This window comes from Suncus etruscus, chromosome 9 (genome assembly GCF_024139225.1).
Source record: "Suncus etruscus isolate mSunEtr1 chromosome 9, mSunEtr1.pri.cur, whole genome shotgun sequence".
Classification (NCBI taxonomy): domain Eukaryota; kingdom Metazoa; phylum Chordata; class Mammalia; order Eulipotyphla; family Soricidae; genus Suncus; species Suncus etruscus.
Genome location: NC_064856.1, coordinates 64201244 through 64222052, shown reverse-complemented (window position 1 = coordinate 64222052; position 20809 = coordinate 64201244). Strand labels below are relative to the sequence as shown.

General features: G+C 36.9%; 1 protein-coding gene across 2 annotated transcripts in view; it reads right to left on the bottom strand.

Moving 5' to 3' along the window:
* SPON1 (spondin 1) overlaps window positions 1-20809 on the bottom strand; it is a 341451-nt gene that overhangs the window by 97865 nt on the left and 222777 nt on the right. The window lies entirely within an intron of this gene.

The window sequence follows — 20809 nt, the reverse complement described above, 5'->3', positions numbered from 1 at the left end:
CATCAGAGCTAAGGAAGGAGGAAGTCACTCAGGTAGTCAAACCTGGCCTTACAGTGCTGTCCATGCCACTGCTGCCAATGCAATAAAAGCTGCTACTGAGTTACTACAGTAATATAGACTAAGATATACACACTTAGATATTGTTTTTGGAAGGCACTGCCCACCAACTTCATCAGGACATTATTGCCAATGAGAACACCATCCAAGGAGGGATGAGTACAGTTAATAAGAGCCAAACTCTAGAAACTCTAGAGAGTTAAATTAAAAGCAGTAGATCCTAAACTCAATACCAGAAAAGAGCTCTAAACCAAGACTTTTGTCTAACAATATTCTTTCAGAAAATGGTTGCAAGATTCAATCTACGAGTTATGAAATCAACTTATCTGGTTGCGACTCTTTAAGAGAATGTATGGGGAAGGTGAGCACTTCCACAACAACAGAACTGGTAAAGGAAGTATGTAAAGGCAAATCTATAATAGCAATGTACAGTACTTTCAGATGTAAGATAAAATGATTAGTTTTATTGCAAAAGGGGGAGTTACAAGTTAGATTTGTGTTAAGGAGAATATGTGATGCTACGTTTATTTGATGGGAATAATTCAGCAAACGCATGTTTTGCTTTGGATTTTCTCCTGTGTCTAAAATGGAAGGCCTCTAGATGAAAGGAATTGCAGGAAATTTACATGAATCTTTAAGAATTGGTGGCTGGTGTGAATGGAAATGGAATAGAGTGGTTTGAGAAAGAGTTTGGAGCTCTCCCTGGTGTGCCCTCTACTGACTGGATCAGAGCAGGAAGTCTGGTCTTTATGTGTACCCATATAGGAGGACAAGTATCCTCTCCAAAATAGGTGAGAGAATTGCAGTTACATGCTACACTGGCCAGACTTTGCAGATTCTCCAGATACTGGCAGGATAAGCTGTTCCATGTTTACTTACCTTGCTTGGCTAACTTTTAGGAAGTCCTGGGATGGAGAATAGGAACTACCAGATGTACAGAGCTTAGATGCAATACAGAAAGATTCACTGTTTTTATAAAAAGTCAAGTTGAACTAATTCAAAGGAATGGCTTGGTTTGGAATCTGGCAACCTGAATATACCTATATTCACCAGGTGATGTACTTTATATAACATCATCTCATCTAATCCACTGGTCAACACGCATACTGCCTATTTTCAGATGGGGATACTGAGTCAGCTCAATTGTAAATTTATCATATCACTTCTGCAAATATGGAGGATTTTATTTTTTTATGGTGTTGTCTTCTCTCTCATTTTGATCTAATTTAGCAGCATCTCATAATATTGCTCTTGTGATAATGAGATATAGGTTCATGGTAGGAGGGCAGAATCTACCAAAGGCCTTACAACAGAGGACATTAATTATTATATCTGTATAATACTTCATTTTCTTCAAGGATCCTTTATATTGGTTACAGTATTTTATCCAATGAACTGTGAGGGGTGAGTTTTTTTTATTATCATCATCTCCTTTTCAAGATATAAAAACTAATACACAGAGTATTGAAGAAAGTTTTCAAGTTCTCAGTAAGCACCAAGGAAAAGTAGAAAGTTTAAACCCCACCTCTACAACATGACAGCTGTGTGACCTTGGGCACTTTACTTACCCTCTCTGAACCATCTGTAAGTAGAGATAAAACCACATCTCACAGGGCTATTAAGCATCTTTACATATGGTATCCAATAAATGTGCATTCCTTTCCTCTAAACTTTTTTCAATTCTGATGTTACAGGGCTGAGACAGAATAAACAGCAACTATGATATTTAGAATAATAGGAGAGAAAACTTATTGGCTTTAATTAAATCTTAAAAACATTTCCATAGTGGTGTCATATTAACCAGACGTTGTGTCTGCTAGCAATATTTAACAGTTCAAGTGAGATTTCATGCAGTAAAAGGTCTATGCCTCTAATTGCACAGAAAGTTGTGTTCCACGAACACTGCTAAGAAGAGGGGGTGGGAAATAGCTCTTCTTTAGCTTCTTCTGCAAGGAACACTGAGATGATCTAATTAGCATGCCTGGTGTCTCCAAAATTGAATTCAACCTAAGAGTGTGCTATTAAAGGCTCCCACATTAGACAAGAAAGTAATTTGAAATGACTGAGCTATCTGCACAAACACCTTAATGTTACTCTAATGGGCCCAGAAAAAGGATGACATCAAATACAGTTAAAAAGAATTTAAGTTTAATTGCTGCCTAATAAAATTATTAGTGCATTTTCCTAACCACAAAGCCATTTCACAGTCATGGATAAGCTCTTGCAATTTGATAAATGATCAAGCATAACTTGCTGTCATAGGCCCTTATTTATTTGGTTATCTTCTTCCCTTGCAGAAACATAAACATGGATGCTGATGAATTGCTTGTCTCTCCACATCTGAACTCATTTAAAGAATTTGGCCCATGATAGAAGAAGTCAAAGGGCAAACATTTGCCCTCCACTTAGCATTAAAATGGCACCTCCATGAAGGAGGCTCAGTTCTCTTCCTCTTTGAAGTGAGTATATTCTTTGAGAGCAATGGGGTACGCTTACCAGACAGGGCCACTGCCAATCTGATGCCTTTGGAAAAAAAATTAGGAAAAGTGGCTTGCTGTGAAATACCAAATCAGAAAATGGTACTTCTTCAAAGGCACCCATTTTTTTTTTAAATAAACAATTAACAAAATGAATTTTTGTGAGATACACAGTTATAAAGTTGTTCGTGACTGAGTTTCAGGCATATAATATTTGAATACCCATCTCTTCTCTAGTGCACGTTTCTTGCCACCAATGTCCTCAGTTTCCTTCCCACTCTTTCCCCTGCCTGCTCTATGGCAGACATTTTTCTTTTCTCTCCCTCTTTTTCTCTCCTTTTTCCTTTTAGGCTCTGTCATTTGCAATATTGTTACTAAAGGGGTATCATCACTTTACCTCCTTTATGCACCCAGTTTTTGTCCAAAGAGATCATTTTCAACTATCATTGTCTTTTTGTTTTGGTTTTTAGGCCACACCCGGCGGTGCTCAGGAGTTACTCCTGGCTGTCTGCTCAGAAATAGATCCTGCAGGCACGGGGGACAATATGGGACACCGGGATTCGAACCAACCACCTTAGGTCCTAGATCGGCTGCTTGCAAGGCAAACACCGCTGGGCTATCTCTCCGGGCCCCAAGAGCTATCATTGTCATATAGTCTCTTCTCTGCCCTATCTGCACTCTCCCTCTCTTTGTGGCAAGCTTCCTACCATGAACTACTTCATTATGTCTCTATTGTTTTTGCTATTATTACCATACTATCTTTTTTTTATATCCCTAAAATGAGTTTGATCATTCTATGTCTATCCCTCTTCCTCTGACTCATTTTGCACAGCACAATACTCTGCATATCAATCCTGTATAAGCAAATTTTATGACTTCATTTTCCCAATTGCTGCATAGTATTTTACTATGTCGATGTACCATAATTTCTGTATTCACTCATATGTTCTTGGGCACTTGGGTTGTTTCCAATTTCTGGTAATTGTGAATAGTGCTACAAAAAACAAAGGAGTGCAGATGCCTTTTCTGCATTGTGTTTTGGGGTTCTTGGGTATATTCTCAGGAGCAATATTGCTGGGTCATATAGGAGCTAAAATACTATATATTGAAGAATTTCCATAATGTTTGTATTCCCACTAACAGTGAATGAGGGCCCCTTTCTCCCAGCATCCATGCCTGACTGGCTGTTCTTGTTCTTTATGATGTTGGGGATACCCAATTTGACAAGAAGACTGGACTCCAGCTAAGTGCTTTTATGCAGCTCACAAACTACACAACTAAGCAAGGTAGTTCACACAAATGAGGTCTCTGAATTAGAGGTACTTGAGCAGAGGCAGGAGTAACTATCTGCTAGGAAGACAGCGGGGTGATTTGGAAGGGGAGGTTTTAGCATTGAATGTGAATTTGGATGAGGTGACAGGTTTATGGACTTTACCAAGTGGTTGATAGACATTGAGTGTTGATATTATTTAAAAATAAAGTGGCAAAAAAATAAAGTGGCCACAATTAGAATTTCTCTATTTCTGAAGCCCTTTCTTATTTAGTCTTGCCGAGGTATCTTCTATTACTCCCTCTGGGAAGATTTGGGCTTGAAAGTGAGTGAGCTTCCTTTACATAAGCCATTCTAAATGTGATTTAAAAAAATTAATGAACTTGAAAGGTACATGAGTAACTATAAAAGACAAGTGTATGGAAATAAGTAATCTAAAAGAGAGAGAGTGAGAGAGAGGGGAGAGAGAGAAGGAGAGAGAGAGAGAGAGAGAGAGAGAGAGAGAGAGAGAGAGAGAGAGAGAGAGAGAAGAGAATGTAATTATCTTAAAGACACTAGGGGTTGAGGCTATAGTATAAACTTGCATGCATCCAACCCGGAGCTCATCCAAGCAGCCTATATGGCCCACCAAGTTCCATCAGGAGTAATTCCTGAGTGCAGAGTGACTCACACCAAAAAGACCCTATTAAACACTAAAAAAAAAAAAAAAGAAAAAAAAGAAAAAAGAAAAAGAAAAAGAAAAAAGAAATATGAAGCAGAAAAAAAAAAGTTAACAAGCTTTGATACCTTGTGCCAAGAAGGTTTTGCTATTCTGACAGATACCCAGCGAACTGGGGTCATACAGCTTGTACCTAGAAGAGTTTGGTTCTGATCCCAGGTCTGGATAATCATAAGATCTTTGGACTTTTTTTTTTTTCTCACTCTGTAGTTATTTTTTGGAACAATCAGTCATGATCCAATCTATTTTCATTTTCTCCAGTCTGCCAAACCCCTTGAGGCTTTATTCCCTGCTTAGTCTTTTTATTTGTCATAAACTTTTATAGAGAAGAAAGTTTCAGCTTACTCGTTAGAAAGGTGTTTGGAAGAAATGGATGGACAATGTCTGCTATTGACTTCTTGCCATCAGATACTAGTAGTTCAATGATTACAAAGGGCTCCCAGCTGTTTAATGCTGAGCTACAACAAGAAAAAACCACTATAGAAGTGGAAATGACACATATTTTATTTCTTTGTAGTGGGCAAGCCATCTGGAGCAACTTTCTTGCTTATATGCTATTGGCCTTTATTCTCAATCGTATAAAGAATCTAGTTGAACATTTTCTTAGATATGAACCAGGCTTTTTAGAATAGTTTTTATTTATTACCAAGTTATTCATGATTGAGTTTCAAGTGTACAATGTTACATCATCAATCCTCTCAACAGTGTTCTCTTCCCTTTACCAAAATCCTCAGTTTCCCTCTCTCCAGTCTATCTTTTTTTTTTCTTTTTTCTTTACCCCCATTGTAGGTACCATAGCTTAAAAATCGTTATTGTTAGGAAATTATACATGTTACTTTACCTCCATTTAGTACTTAATCCTGGTCCAGAGTGACCACTTCCTTCTATCATTGTTGTATTAGTCCCTTAAATGACCTATCCCAACTCTGCCCCATTTGTCAGTTCTTTTCTTGCTCTTCCTTTTTAATTTATTTGGGCTCTAGTTATTCTCCTACTGTGTTTCTTTATATCCTGCATATGAGCAAGCTCATTCTGTGTCTGCTTCTCTTCCTATTACTCATTCACTTAGCATGATAATCTGCAGACCCATCTATGTATCAGCAAAATTTATAATTCAATCTTTTTGTTTGTTTGCTTGTTTGTTTGTTTGTTTTGTTTTTGGGCCACACCCGGCAGTGCTCAGGGGTCACTCCTGGCTGTCTGCTCAGAAATAGCTCCTGGAAGGCACAGGGGACCATATGGGACACCGGGATTTGAACCAACAACCTTTGGTCCTGGATGGGCTGCTTGCAAGGCAAACAACGCTGTGCCATCTCTCCAGGCCCTAATTCAATCTTTTCTTACAGTTATGTAGTATTCCATTGTATATATGTATTATAGTTTCTTTATCCAGTCATCTGTTCTTGGGCATTTGGGTTGTTGCCAGATTTTGACTATTCCGAATAGTTTTGCAACAAACATAGGAGTTCAGATGTCTTTTTAGCATTGTGTTTTTGGGACTTTGGGGTATACTCCCAAGAGTGGGAATTGCTGGGCTGAATGAAAGCTTGATTTCTATTTTTTTTCTTTTGAGGAATGTCTGTAACTCTGGAAGAAGAAAAGTTTCTCTGCAAAGACTGGCTTTTTGTAGAGATTCCTCAAGAAACCAGCCTTTGCACAGAAACCGTTCAAGCTTGCCGATAGAATAGGTCTCAACCCAGTGAACTCCAGCCAATGGCTACCTGGAGGACAACTTGTGTATGTTTAGCTCTGACAATTGGTGTCTTGTAGGAGGAGAGAGGGGGGAGTCAGTAAGAGGATGAACTGAAGGGAAGTATATTTCATTATGCATGGTTTGTATCTAATAAAAATGTGTTCAGTTATTTGTTTATTCAATGACTTAAAATATTAATTTATGACTGCTGTATATTGATCCAGTTCTTAGGGGAGAAAATGAAGAATTAAGAAAACCAAGTCATGTATTTTTTATTTAAAGGAGTTCACATAGTAATAAGGTCAGAAGGGCTAACAAGCCCAGCTAATGGACTTGTTCATTTCATTTCTCAGTGCACACTAAGCTCTTGGAGTCACAAAGATAAAAAAAAAATTACTGCCCCTTGAACAAGGACTTCTCATTCTATCAGGCGAGCAGTCCTGAGAAGTTCAATAGTGTTCATGTCAGACATCAAGATTGGGTGCCTTAAAAGTAAAAAGGAGGCATCTGAGGCAAATGCAGATGCCTAATGAAAGTGTGGGCTTAAGATCTAGAGGAGGAGCCAGAAAGAGACTTGAATGCCGATAGCTCAAGTTTGATCCACAGCACCACATTTAGTCCCCTGAGCACTGCCAGGAGGGATCCCTGAGCATAGACCCCGGTGTAATAGAGCACCACCAGATGTGCCCTCAAACAAACACAAACAAATCTGGAAGCAGGGTGAAATGAAGAGGGCAATGGGAAATATATGTAGAAGGAACTGAAGGGCAAATTAGATAAAGGAGACCATGTAAAATATGCAATATCCATGGAAGAGTTCTAGAAGCCAACTGTTGCATATACAAATTGTGTGTGTGTGTGTGTGTGTTTGTAGTAAACAGAACCAGATGGGCATAGTAAAAATAAAGATACAAAGGAAGGCAGGGATGTGTTACAAAGGTTTTGTGTATTGCACTAATTTATTTAAGTGTATCTTGGCCTCTTTGAGGAATTATGGAGATGATCAGCAGTGGACAGAGAGTGGACAATTCTTTTAAATTGCCCAGGATGGTCCTGATTTTATTTTTTAATTTTTGGATCTTACCCAGCATTGTTTGGGATTTACTTCTGGCTCTGTGTTCAGGAATTACTCTTGGTGGGGCTCAAAGGACCACATGGATGTCAGGGATTAAACCTGGACTGGGTACTTGCAAGGCAAGCACCTTCCCCATTTTACTCTCTCTCTCCAGCCCTGGATGGGTCTGATTTTAAAACTCAACTTTCTATAACTGTGGAAGAAACAGTCCTGGACAAACCAGAATGATTGGGCCCCTAAAGGAGATAGATAGAAAGGTTGCTGTGGATATACTGTGGATACCTCAAGGTTAATACAGATAGACTATTGCATCAATTCAGGTAAAAGATGAAGAAACCATGTGTGAATCTAGACAGTTAGCTGTGAGGACAAATAGGAGAACAGATCTAAAATAGGTTGAGATAATAAAATTTAGTCACTTTTTAATTTGGGCAGGAGGAGGGAGAGATAGTCAAATCTAAATCCCAGAGCTTATATAAAAATAATGTAAGTATATTACCACTTAATATACATAAAACTATAACTTTGGAGAATGTTAAATATTCTCTTGTGTATAGATGAAGGAAACTGGGGCTCAGTTAATCTATGTAACACATCCAAGGTCACACATTCCCAGATAGACCTATCTCAAACAAGGTTTTCTATTTTTCCTTTATTGATATCAACCCCTACTGAGGATAAGGCAAAATTATCGGCAAATGGACTGAGCTTTGCTGAAATAGTCTATTTATCCAAATGTAAAAGTAAAAGGAAGAGCGTGTAACAGCACTCATGAGCATAAAATAGTATGGAATGTTCTGAAAAATCCCAAGAATTTCTTTGGCTTTTTCTCCATGGGACAACAAATAAATACATATGTATGTCAGAGTTAATTATTCCTGACCATTTTATGTAGATTGTAGAACATCTGCAATGATGGTGAGATACTATCTCATATCTTGACCCGTTCAATGCCTTTTAAATTGCTCAAGTAAAATAAACAAAAATAAACAGGATGGTGTTTTCTTCATGGCTTCTAATCTGCTTACAAATCCCAGTAGCTTGCCAATATTTCCCAATATAAAATCGAAAGAATGATGGTGCAATGAACTGAATAAAGGAGAGCTGTGCGAGTAGAAGCATCCTGGATTTTACATCCTAGATTTTACTTTCCTTTTAGGAGGTCTTTTATTTAAGGACAATGGCCTGGGGTAAAGTGCTACACTCTTGTAGATGTAATTAAAGTGGAAGCTGCTTGCTGCTACTTCAGTGATTCAAGACATTGAAATTAATCATTGTTGGGCCAGTCTAACAGGCTGCTTTGGTCTCTATGGGAAATGCATCTCAAGGCGTCTGCTGCAGCAGCTGCAATTAAAATCTATTGAGTGGTGAGATAAAATGAGCCAGACTTTTGCCACAATAGCAGAGGCAGTGGTTTTATGAGGGACGAGTAATTAATAGGTAACTTGAAAGGGGCTTTTTGCATTGTTACAGTAACGATGTGAAGGGAAAAAAGCTTGACAAACTCTAGTGGTGATTTGTTTAAGCATTTGTTGTAGTTATTACTGATGTCTTGGCGTTTGATCATTCAGCCTTAGAAATATCTATTCTCATTTCCTTGCAGAAAACATAAGAATAAATCTAAAGAATTAAAAAAGTGGGAATATTTCATTTGTTTTTTTCACTCATGTAGAGGGGGTGAGAATGGATGATAAGACCTAATTTTCAGAGGTCTCCATGTCGTTTCTTATTTCTAAAACCCACTTAATTGATTTAATTTAATTTAAGTGTATGTACAATACAGAACCCCATGAAAACAGATGTTTTGCCCCAATCACTTTGTGTGTGTGTGTGTGTGTGTGTGTGCGTGCACCCCATGAGAACAAATGTCTTGCCCCAATCATTTTAGTGTGTGTGTGTTTGAAGACAGTTTAGTAAAGAAAAAGTAAAAGAATGCTTGATGTAAATATACTTCATATGACAGTGAACTTGAAAGAAAATAAGAAATAAGCATCTTTGGGAAATATTTTTGGAATTCTTATTGATGTTAGTAAGGAATGTGTTTAACTGCATGTTATGCAAGAATCTAAAACATCCCAACTTAAAACCAGAAAGTCATTTTTTTTCTTGTTAAAAAATGGTAAGTTGACACTTCTTTTGGTACTGGTGGAGTGTTTCACCTTCTTGTTCTCATTCACTTCCCAAATTGATGATGAGAACCTCTAGAAGGATTCTACCCATTTTCGGGGTATTAGACCCTTACCCCAGTTTATTTACTTTCTCTTTTTCAGGCAAAACCACGTAACTTGAACTAGCTAGCCCTGCCCCCACTTACAGGGGGAAATAAGGGAGGCAGCAAGACCAAACTGATGCAAGACTACTAAGTAGTAGGTTAGATACAGAGGGGACCATATATTCTAGCCGCCCTGAGGGGGAGGGAAGAGGAAATGGGAGGTAGGACAAAAACGGAGGGTTAGGGAGGACAATTTGGGGATGGGAAGCCCCCCTGATTTTGTGTAAATATGTACCTAAAATATTGTCAACAATATGTAAGCCACTATGATCAAAATAAAAATTATATTAAAAAAATGGTAAGTGGACTGGTCATCTTTTCTAAGGGGGTATGCTCATGCTCCTTCCATTTGAAGTCTTTTCTAGAATAAATACACATTACTTTCTTACATCTTATGACTCAGACTTTAATTTTATGATCAAGGCTAACTCAAGGGAAGTTAGGAAATATAGTCTTTATTCTGAATGTCATGTCCAGCTAGTACTTGGTATTCTAATACTAAAAGGTATAGGAGAATAGATGTTAGGGAACATGTTAGGTGATGGGGTGTGATATAGAGTTAAAATTTATCAGTAGGATTTATTTAAGTTTCTGTCATTTTAGTTCAGTCACTAAGTCCTACTTGTGAGAAAATTATTCAGAGAGATGAGCAAATCTTCCAGAGATAATGGTCAGTTGTGGTTGATATTGTGGTTCTCTAGACTGGTCCAATCAAGCCGATATAGAGGTAAGTCCCAAGCAAAATACTTATCTTTGAGGAATGGGGAGATAGCTCAAAGGACTGGAACATATACTTTGCATGTAGAGGTCAGGAGTTTGATCCCTGTACTGCAGGGGTCCTGGAGTATTCACTGGCTCCCTGAGCATCATTGGGCAATCATTGAACTTTCAGGCCTGCATGCACAACCAGGCTGAGTGTATCCATGGATGGCATTAAGCTCCCCAAGAATTGCCCGCAAGGCACTCCCACTCCCCAGAACACTGACTTTTTAATTGAAATTTCCTGAAAATCACAATAGCGTGTCCTAAACAGTGACTGTCAGGTAATGCTTAGGGGTATCATTACTCTGTGTGTGTGTGTGTGTGTGTGTGTGTGTGTGTGTCTGTGTGTGCACATCCTTGTTTGGGGGATAAAGTTCCTAGAAAACAGTGCCACCCTGTATCAAAGGCTTTTGAGCATCAAGACCTTTGTACATGGGGACATCTGTTCTGGTCTAGAAACTAAGACTGTGGAGGTAACTGAGACTGTTACTAAGAGAAAAAAGAAAATGTCAGAGTTCCTTTCTCAGAACTACACACGTAATTCTGACAACAGCCAGACAACAGTCTGACAACAGCCACAGAGAATACTGTTCCTATCACAGCACAAGCCTGAAGAATGGTGGCTCAGAAAACTAAATTAAAAAATGTGTTAAGTTTCTGAGTTTTTTTCTTTTACCTTGTGTTTCCAAAGTGATAATAATTAAATCTTACTTTGGTTTTGTTTTGTTGTGGACCATACAGTGTGGTGTTCTGGACTTACTCCTGTCTCTGTACTCAGGGATCACTCTTGGGGATCACTCAGGGATCACTCAGGGGATCATATTGATTGCTGGGGATGAACTTGCATCAGGCATATGGAAGGCAAACACCTTACCTGTAGTACTAACTTTCTGGCCCTGATAGTTTAGTCCTTATATAACAAAGAGCTCACAAAGATGGCTTCAGAATCCATGAAGAAAGAAAGGTTATGGGGTTATGGTACTCTACCCTTTGTGAGATTTGGTTTAATGAATTTGAAAGACTAGAGAACGAGAGGAGGCATTAATTTCTGGAGAAAAGGAAAGTGTGTTAAATTTATAGACTGAAGTTAAATAAATAAATAAATGCATATGCATTAGATCGGGCCAGGGAATCTGATTTTGGGCTCTAACAGAAAGACCCCACCAACTCTTGGTATCATGGCAAAGGAATGTAAGTAGTGTAGAATGAAAATGTGGGGTTCTGGACACTAAGAGCCTGGGCTTGGAATCTGCATCTTCCATTATTACCTATAAGGCTTCAGGCAAATAATTCTGTATTTTTAAGTCTAATATCCTAAAATATGAAGTGAGGATGATAATGGAGTTATTATTAATAACTAATAAGGTTATAAAGATTTAATTAGACAATTCACAATAAGTATAATCACTTTAGTACTTGGAAGCACACAAAGTTTAGTTATTAATATTGAATCTAGGCAATATTTCACATGGGAGACAGAGCTATTTTCAGTGATTCTGAAACCATACCAATGGATCTTGGGATAAGAAGGATGGTGGCAAGAAGGTAACTTCAGTAGAATATACACTTAACTCAAGCCTGAGTGAAATAATTTATATTTATTAGCATTATAGTGAAAGCACTCTTGACTATCTTAATCTCCTTGAAGACTATCCAATTCTTGCCATTCCATCTGAACTAAATACTGATAGAGTCCAGGACTTGCTTACTTGCTTTGGCTGTGGCCTTCCATTGCAAGAGAAGCATCTTCATGCTTCTCATTGCTATACAATTTGATGTTTTCTAAGTGTTTATTACTAAAGTTTCTTATGTCAGTAACTCTTCGATTGTTTTATATAGTATAGATAATTTTTGAAATAGATTATATATGGGTGACAAATGAAAAATATTATTTTGTGACTTCTTAGAAATGACTCTCTAAGGTGAAAGATGTATAATTGGCTGAGAGCAAGAGAACTGTCAAATAATGAAAATGTTTTAAAAATTAGGGGTTTTAAAAAATAAATTAAAAATTAGGGGTTTTATACTAAATAGTTTACAAATAATAAATACAATATCTTAAGAGTTTTCAAAAAGCCTAAATTGGAACAATGATAAATTTTAGAGTGATTTGTATTTGTTACTAGAAATATGTTTAAGGGGTAAATTAAAATATTATAATTTATACATTAAGTTTTATTTGGGGCTCTTAGGCCATATTTAATGATGCTAAGGTGCCACTCCTGGTAATGCTTGGGGGACGATTCTGTGCAAGGCAAGCACCATAATTCCTGTACTACCTTATGTATTAGATCTTATGAACTCCTATACTACCTTATGTATTAAATTTTATGGTCTCTTGCCATAACTTTTTTTTTTAGGTAACAGTAATCCACTACTGTTCCAGTTGATATGGACTATAGGGCAACTATCAAATTCGATTAGCGTAAGTAAACACTCATTGGAACTCAATTTACTAACATTTGTTTTATATTTTCTCCAATATTTTTATTATTTAAAGTAATTCTTACCTAGTCTCATCAGGAAAATGTCTAATAATGATTTATTCATATTCAATGATTTTTAAAAAGGAACAATAAAAATAATTTTATAATATCTTAAAGACAAGAATCTATCTGTGTTCTAGTAGTTGAATAAAAAAGGATTTACTTTATATCCGGAAGCAGTTTTTAAAGTTTGTATCTTTGGAAAAATCTAAAATTCAATTTTCTTAAATACTCATCAGACTTAGTAGACCTGTCAACTACATTTAACTCAAATAAATCAGAGAGCAGGTTCCAAGTTGAGTTTACATTCAGGTGTAGGTGGAATATATAAGTTGGACACAGATAAAGAGTGCTTTGATTAGCAAGAGGCTTCTTACCAACATTAGAATGCTGAGAAAAGTCTACCAATCAATATATATATAAGCCTACTGCATACTTTTGCCTCTGATTTGTTTAAAGGTATCTACCTGGTAAACAGTATATTTTCCAATAGAAATTAGGAATGGTAACAAAGAGTAAATTAACCTTATACAAGAAATATAACTGAGGTAGGAACAACACACATGTACAGATACTAGAAAATGGAACTGTGTTGAATCAAAGAACTGAGGAAGTCATAGAGCTATATATTGGAAATTCAAAACTTAAGTTCTTAAAGAAGAGATTTCAGATGTTCCCTTCACTGCCCCCCATGCAGAAACCATAATAAACTATGACTTCCAATCTATCAAGAACAGCTACTATAGATGGATCAAAAAATAGAGTAACTTGGTTTAAAGCATTGGAGAGCTCTCAGTGTAGTCAGGACTTGAGGGTTAAGGGAAATGCATAGAGAGAAGGGAAATGCATAGAAATTAGTCATATATTACAAACTGTATCCCCCCTGTAGGCACTGGCACTGGTTCTTTTATCAGCCATACAAGGTTATAAGGCTGAGAAATTGAGCATAGCTTTTGGCAGTTTCACAGGACTGGGAAGAAAAAATAGATTTGAACTAAGGTCTTGAAAAGAAAGGAAGGACAGAGCAGTGAGCACATTTGGCATTACTGTTTCTTCTGAGGTAGTTGCTGATTTATAAGATGCACCATGTGGAAAGTTTGCTAATCTGAGTAGAAATTAACAACTGAGTTTGAACAAAGATCTCACCAGTTTTATAAATTGAAAAGTTAAAATTGCAAGACCAAAAAAAGGAGGAGAGTGAGACATTGGTCAACAATCAAATCCAATCTTTTAGTTGGAAACCCTGGAAAACTATATACTTGAATTTATAAAAAAAATAAAATACAATTTCTCATATAAATATGGTAATTTAGCTTTAAGATAGTCTAAAGCAAGACTTGATAAAGTGAAATGTTTTATTTCAACAACCTGCTAGTAAATCTCCTGAGAAGGAGGGAAAAGACATTCAGAGTCTCTATAATGTTTCAAATACAATGATGGTATGTAATTAAAGTTGTCAAACACACAGGAAATGGGCTAGGGGGAAAATACAGAATTAAATTAATCAATGATCAAGATATTGTTACTATCAACCTGTATTTTTGCAAAATCTGTGATTTATACATCCAAGGAAACAATCAAGATGGATAATCTTAACAAGTTGTAATTTATAGAAAAGATTAAAAAGGAGAATCCTAGAATTGATAAATCTGCAACTAAAATAGAAAACTAACAGATTTAGTAGTAGTTTAGACTAGCATAGAAGATGCTTAGGAACATCCAGACTAAATTATAAAGGGAAAATAATGAAGAACACACTGATATTCTGAGTGATGAGTGTGGAGTACAGAAACTAATATTAGCTATATCATGGTGCTGGTATAAAAATAAATGATAAAATTGATTTGTGTAACTGGATATTAGATGAAGAAGAGAGAAAAAATGAGAACAGAATTATTGTTTTTGTTTGTTTGTTTGTTTGTTTTTTGTTTTGGTTTTTGGGTCACACCCAGTGTTGCTCAGGGGTTACTCCTGGCTGTCTGCTCAGAAATAGCTCCTGGCAGGCACGGGGGACCATATGGGACACCGGGATTCGAACCAACCACCTTTGGTCCTGGATAGGCTGCTTGCAAGGCAAACGCCACTGTGCTATCTCTCCAGGCCCAGAATTATTGTTTTAAGTATCAATAATCAGGACTTATAAATCTCAGCAAAGCACAAGCTCAATATGATGCTAGGATATTCCTAGAATCACTCCACATGCTAAACATGAGTCCAGCAGCATTTTTTTCTTTGGGATCTCCAGTATTACCAAATAATGTGTGGGTTGTATCACTCTACAGCCAATGAAATATATGCAATGAAGTTAAAGTTTTGAGCATAACAACCAAGGGTATGCCCCTTCACCCTGTGAGCACCACAGCCAAGCGGGTGTGACCTTTTGCTATCATAACAACAACATATTTAAGTATGTGGGGGTAGATAAAGAGGAGTGACAGTTAAAATTACCATTAAAAATTAAGATGTAATATTTAATTTAAAAACAAAACACATAAGTAAACAAACAAAAAGAAATAAACAAAGTACTTTCCCATAAAGAAGATGTAATTGTCAAGTACCCTAAAGTTTAGGGCCTACCAGGGGTCTTCAAACTATGGCCCGCGGGCCACATATTGTATTTGTTCCTGTTTTGTTTCTTCACTTCAAAATAAGATAAATGCAGTGTACAGAGGAATTTGTTCATAGTTTTTGTTTTTACTATAGTCCGGCCCGCCAACAATCTGAGGGACAGTAAACTGGCCCCTAAGTTTGAGGACCAACAAAAGATAGCAAGACATGTATTCAAGCAGTGATACAAAGACTATTTCTGACTTAACATAATCAGAACCGATAAAAAGTATGTAGTAAAACTGCTGAGAAGCAAACAGACAAAATCTTAAAAGCTGCATAGAAAACAAAACAGACATTATTTTCAGAGCATGACAGACTGATATGTGGCAACTCAATGAAAAAAGAAAATCTAAAGACCTATATCTTTAAATTAGAGAGAAATAATTGCCAACTTATTTTTAAGTCTTCCAGAAACAAAGCAGTGAAAATAATTTTCTGAAAAACAAAAACAGAAATGTTGCTATCAAATTCTCAAAAACGAAGAAAACAATATTAAAGGTATTCTTCATGTATAAGATGAGTTCTGAAAGGAAATGGGAAGGAAGAACAGAGAACATGGGTAACAATAAATAAATACTGACTACAGGAAAGCAATACTTATATGCTCTGAAGGGTAAAATATATGTAAAATTTAACCATTTGTCAATAATAATTACTTAAAGGGGCAGTTGGGTAATGTGTTCTAAGAACCTAGCACTATTCTGAAAGTAGTAAAAATAGAAGTTAATAAACTAGCTTCCACTAAGTACAAAATGCACGTTATTAATGTAGTAGAATACAAAAGGAATAAATTCATGAAGGTTGGACTAATAAAGTAAAGTTCTAATAAAGGTCAGCTGCTTACTCTGAACTGGACATGGTCACACCTGTAGGGCTCTTTTCCAGCAGTTTTAGGACTAACCACAGACCTACTGCTTTGTGATTTGGCTTTAATGTCTTAAATATTTGATATATGTATTGATTTTAACTTGGCAACAGTAATTCAGAGAAATATTTCAAATATACCCACAGGAGAAAAAAAACTTTTGGATATTGGTACAAAGAATAACCTCATTTTACAAAATCCAATTGTGGTATTCAGTCTTGATCCTGGTCATGAACAGGATGAGCACATGTGTTACATATGTACTCACTCCTGAAAACATTCTTCTATTTAATTTTTAATTTTATTTTAATGAAACCATTGTGATTTACAAAGTTCTTCATAGTTGGATTGCAAGGTCATTCCCACCACCTGTGTAGACCTCCTTCCACCAATGTTCCCAGTGTGCATCCTATACCATCCTATACCATCACCCTTTGCCCCTGGCCTCCCAGTGTAACAGGCCCATTTTTAGATTTTTTATAGTTTGGGTTTCTTGACTCTATTGTTGTTGGTTTTGGCTTGGAAATTTAGTTCTATGTTATTTTTTTTCTACCAATGCACCTGAGACCACTTGTCCCCTGGCCCCCATACTTTCTTTTTAATTATTTCTTAATTTTATAGGAAGATACAGATATATGAGGTAAAACAAAGTAATTCATTTCCCGACATTCTATTAAAAACAGGGACCCCTTATCTAAAAGATAAAAAGAGGGGTTGGCAGTTTTTCTGCATAGGAGCAGCAAATGTTGGGGAAAATCCTACCCAGGGTGCATCCTGCCGTAAGATCAACTACAGGCTCTGTGCATATGAAGTAGTCTAATCCCAAAGTATTTCTTCATAATTCCAGTAATATTTCACCTCAATCTTGGTTTTCACAGTTAGGCTTCTGTAATTAGAGATTGTGATTTTTGCATAGATCCTATGTGATAGCTAGAGATGTCATGAAGCGTTTGTCTTCCAGTTTCATATCACGGTTAGGTGACAATGCAGGGAACTTGCCCTCAAAGTAAGTTGTTACTGTTTCCAAGTTGTCAGAGTGTCATATGAACCCACTCTGGAGCAAGTCAGTGCCAGGGCCTCCCCTGGTAGAAGTTCAATTCCTGATGCTGGTGTAGAAAACCATCTTGGTTCTAAAATGGGATCCAAAGTTCTAAGGTGAACTGTCAATGTCCAATCAACTGAAGCCTAAGTCAAGTCACTATGACAAATGTTCAGGGTGAAAGGAAGGCCCACTGCAATATAAAATTTATGAGTCCCTATCCATATTAGATAAGTACTTTCTGTATACAAGATTTCCTCATTTTAATGTGTCTATGCAAAAAAGGAACAATGTTAAATGATAATACTGTTGGATATGGAGGTAAAAATAACAAGTTCAACAATAATTATTCTATTTTAAAGAAGAAATTAATTTTGTTCCAGATAATACACATTGTTAGTACTTCTTGGCTAAATATATACACTCATGAAATCCTATGAAATATTTTGTCTCTACACCCAACATATAAAGGCAAACAATTCCCTCTCCCTGATGACACTAATACCAGTAAGAATCTGATGTGTTTCAATGCATTTAAATTCGATTTAAAAAATCCAGAGAGCTGTAGTTACCAATGAATAGGCTGGCCATAATGTACATGGATCAATGCTCTTTCAAATAGCATTGGCTTGCCAGTTAATAGACTTTTGATTTTCTTTACCCATTGATTAATGAAGCAGTAATTCTGCTTTTGAATAGAAAGATAAATTAAGAAGTACTGTAACTAGAGTCTGGTGGGAAATTGGCTGTAGTGTGTACAATTGTTGGAGTCAGTGATATACAGAGGGAAGAATAGCTGTTTCTGCTGAAGCAGTGATTTTGTCTGAACCTGAGGGCTGAAGTGTTCAGCTTAATAAACAGAAAGGTAGAAACTAGCCCAACTAATATACTAGATAAATTAGCAATGTGTTATGAACCATGCAGAGTCCCACTGAGGAGAAAAACAGGTAGGACCTTAGTCTGCTGCCAACCTGTGGCCTTTCTTTGAGGCATTGGGTGCTACATTTAGCCCTTTGGATGGGCTCGGATGGAGGAGGATGGTGATGGAGGTCTTTCTCCTCCAGCTCAGGACCACATGGCTCCACCTTCTCCATCAGCCAGTGGGTCTGCAAGTTCAGGTGATCATGCAGGTAGAAAACTCATTCACAGACAGGCTTCAGGAAATATCAGCTTTATTTGCCCTGGCCAACATGTGTGGCCTATAATCTTAAACCCATTTAAGCATGGTCTTGTCAGCTTGCCCTGCGTCTAGCTTCTTTCAACCATCTCTCCTCCAACCTCCATCCATGCAAATTCCCCTCTAGCCCCTGAGGTCAAACCTTTTGAAACCTCCCCAAGACCCCTCCCATAAATGGGAAGGTCTTTCTTGTAGGTACGCTTACACAAATAATAGGGGTAGGGTTACACTGGGCACCCATAAGAGAAGGCAGAAAATGTACCAAACTGGAGTACAAGATATTTTGGATGGTTTGTGGAGGTAGGTATCCCATGCATTTGAAGTGCCCAGCAAGGACAACATGACCATATTGGGAATGAAAGCTCTTCAAGATAAAGGAAAATGCAAGGAAAGGACAAGAATTGGTAAAAAGCATTCAAATTTTAGTGTCATAGATGATTGCCTTTGAGAGCTGGAACTAGTAGCCAAGTTATTCTGGGAGTTCTCTTCTGAAAAATTAAATTAATAATACAGAGTGGTGAAGAGTCACCAAAAGAGGCACATCTGAAGAAATCTACCAGCTTGCATTGTAGGGTGGTAAATGAAGACTCTAAAGCCACATGTTGCTGAAAAACAACAGCAAGACTTTGTAAAACTCATTTTTTTCTTGGCCTTCTCTTTCTGGAACATAAACAGAATACTGCTTTTTAGACTTTCTGGATACTGAGTACTTGAGTTCTTTCAAGGCAAAATCTGTACCTTAATGCATCAAAATGCATTCCTGCTTACTTGATGCATAATAGGTGTACAGGAAACAGTATGGAAATAATGAGTTTCCCATCGCACTCCAGCCTCTCCCATATGGCTCCCCCTTTAAAATGCAGCTTATGATTTTGTGAGGCCTTTACTCAAAGCAGAATTGGATAGAACTCAAACTTTCTACTTAGTATTACCATGTAACTTTCTATAAGACTATACCAATATGTGCAGCTCCATCAATTTGTAATATTTGCTTCTCTCTTTGCCTTCCTGTCTCTTCAAGTCAGGCTTCAAAATTCATATTGGAGACATGGTGTTAAGGAAATAAATGGGGGGACATATTTGGGAAATCAGCAGAATATCTATGTGATGGAGGCTCCTATTTTATCTTTTGTTTTATTATGCATTTCTGTCTTTAGGTATAATTGCTTAGTAATCTTATAATTTCTGTAGCTACTTTCATATATTATAAAGTGTCAGAAATTAGTTGTTGCATAAGGCTAAAAATTCACTATAACTCAGGGGGATAACATCCTTTGCCTTCCACATTGATTCATATTCTTTCTCTGCTTTTCAGGTCTTGCATGACATCTGACTTAGACTTTTCATACAATAACTATAAAAAATTAAAAAAATTAGAAAAAATTATTGAAAAAATATGAAAAATTAAAAATATAAAAAATTGAGTTAAATATGATCTTTATCATTTCCCTGTTCAGAAACCTTCAGTATTGCACTATTTTACTGAGTTAGCTGTGATACCTACGCTTTGTTTTTCACGTTTGTTCATGAGTTGATCCTAACCTCCCTTTATAGTAGCACTACTTTGTGCCATGCATTTCTGGCTCCAGGCAAGTTGGACTGCTCCACGAATGACTCTGAGCTAGTTGAAGGACCTTTTCATTGTTTTGGAAGAACTTCTTTGCATGGCAAGCTTCTTAAGAGTGAGAATATTTACGAGATACATGGACAGGAGAGTTTTACCCAGATGCTCTAACTAGAGATAGAAAATGAACATTGTATTCTCAAAAAACGACCTAAAGCTCAGATGCAGTGATGGAGAGGGATATATCTCTTAGGCAGCTCTCTCATTCATCCAAATGGTATATGCTGGTTGCATTCCTAACATGCTCAGTTCATGAGACTGTACTCACACAAAGATGGCACAACAAATACTATTGGTGCTGATGTTCCAGCAAGAGAAACATGATTGGAAAGGAATGGCTGTTTTTCTGAGCATTGGAATCACATGTGTAAACCAGGGATAAAATTTCATTAAAGAACATATCCCTTGCAAGTGTGAGGAATCCTCACACTAATACAAAAATTGATGTTAATACTACGCATAAAACTTGAATTTCTGCTGTTGTTTTCTTTTTTTTTTTTGCTTTGTACTTGTCTTTCCTAATTGCATTGTGTTGTTATTATCTATTTCTATGCCATTCTTTCCCAAGAGACCATGATCTACTTAAGTAGAAGTGACTTTCCCCAATACAGTGTTTACTCCATGAGTGAGTGAATAAATGCATGAATGAATGAAGTCTACTTGAGGTGTATACACCTTTTTTTT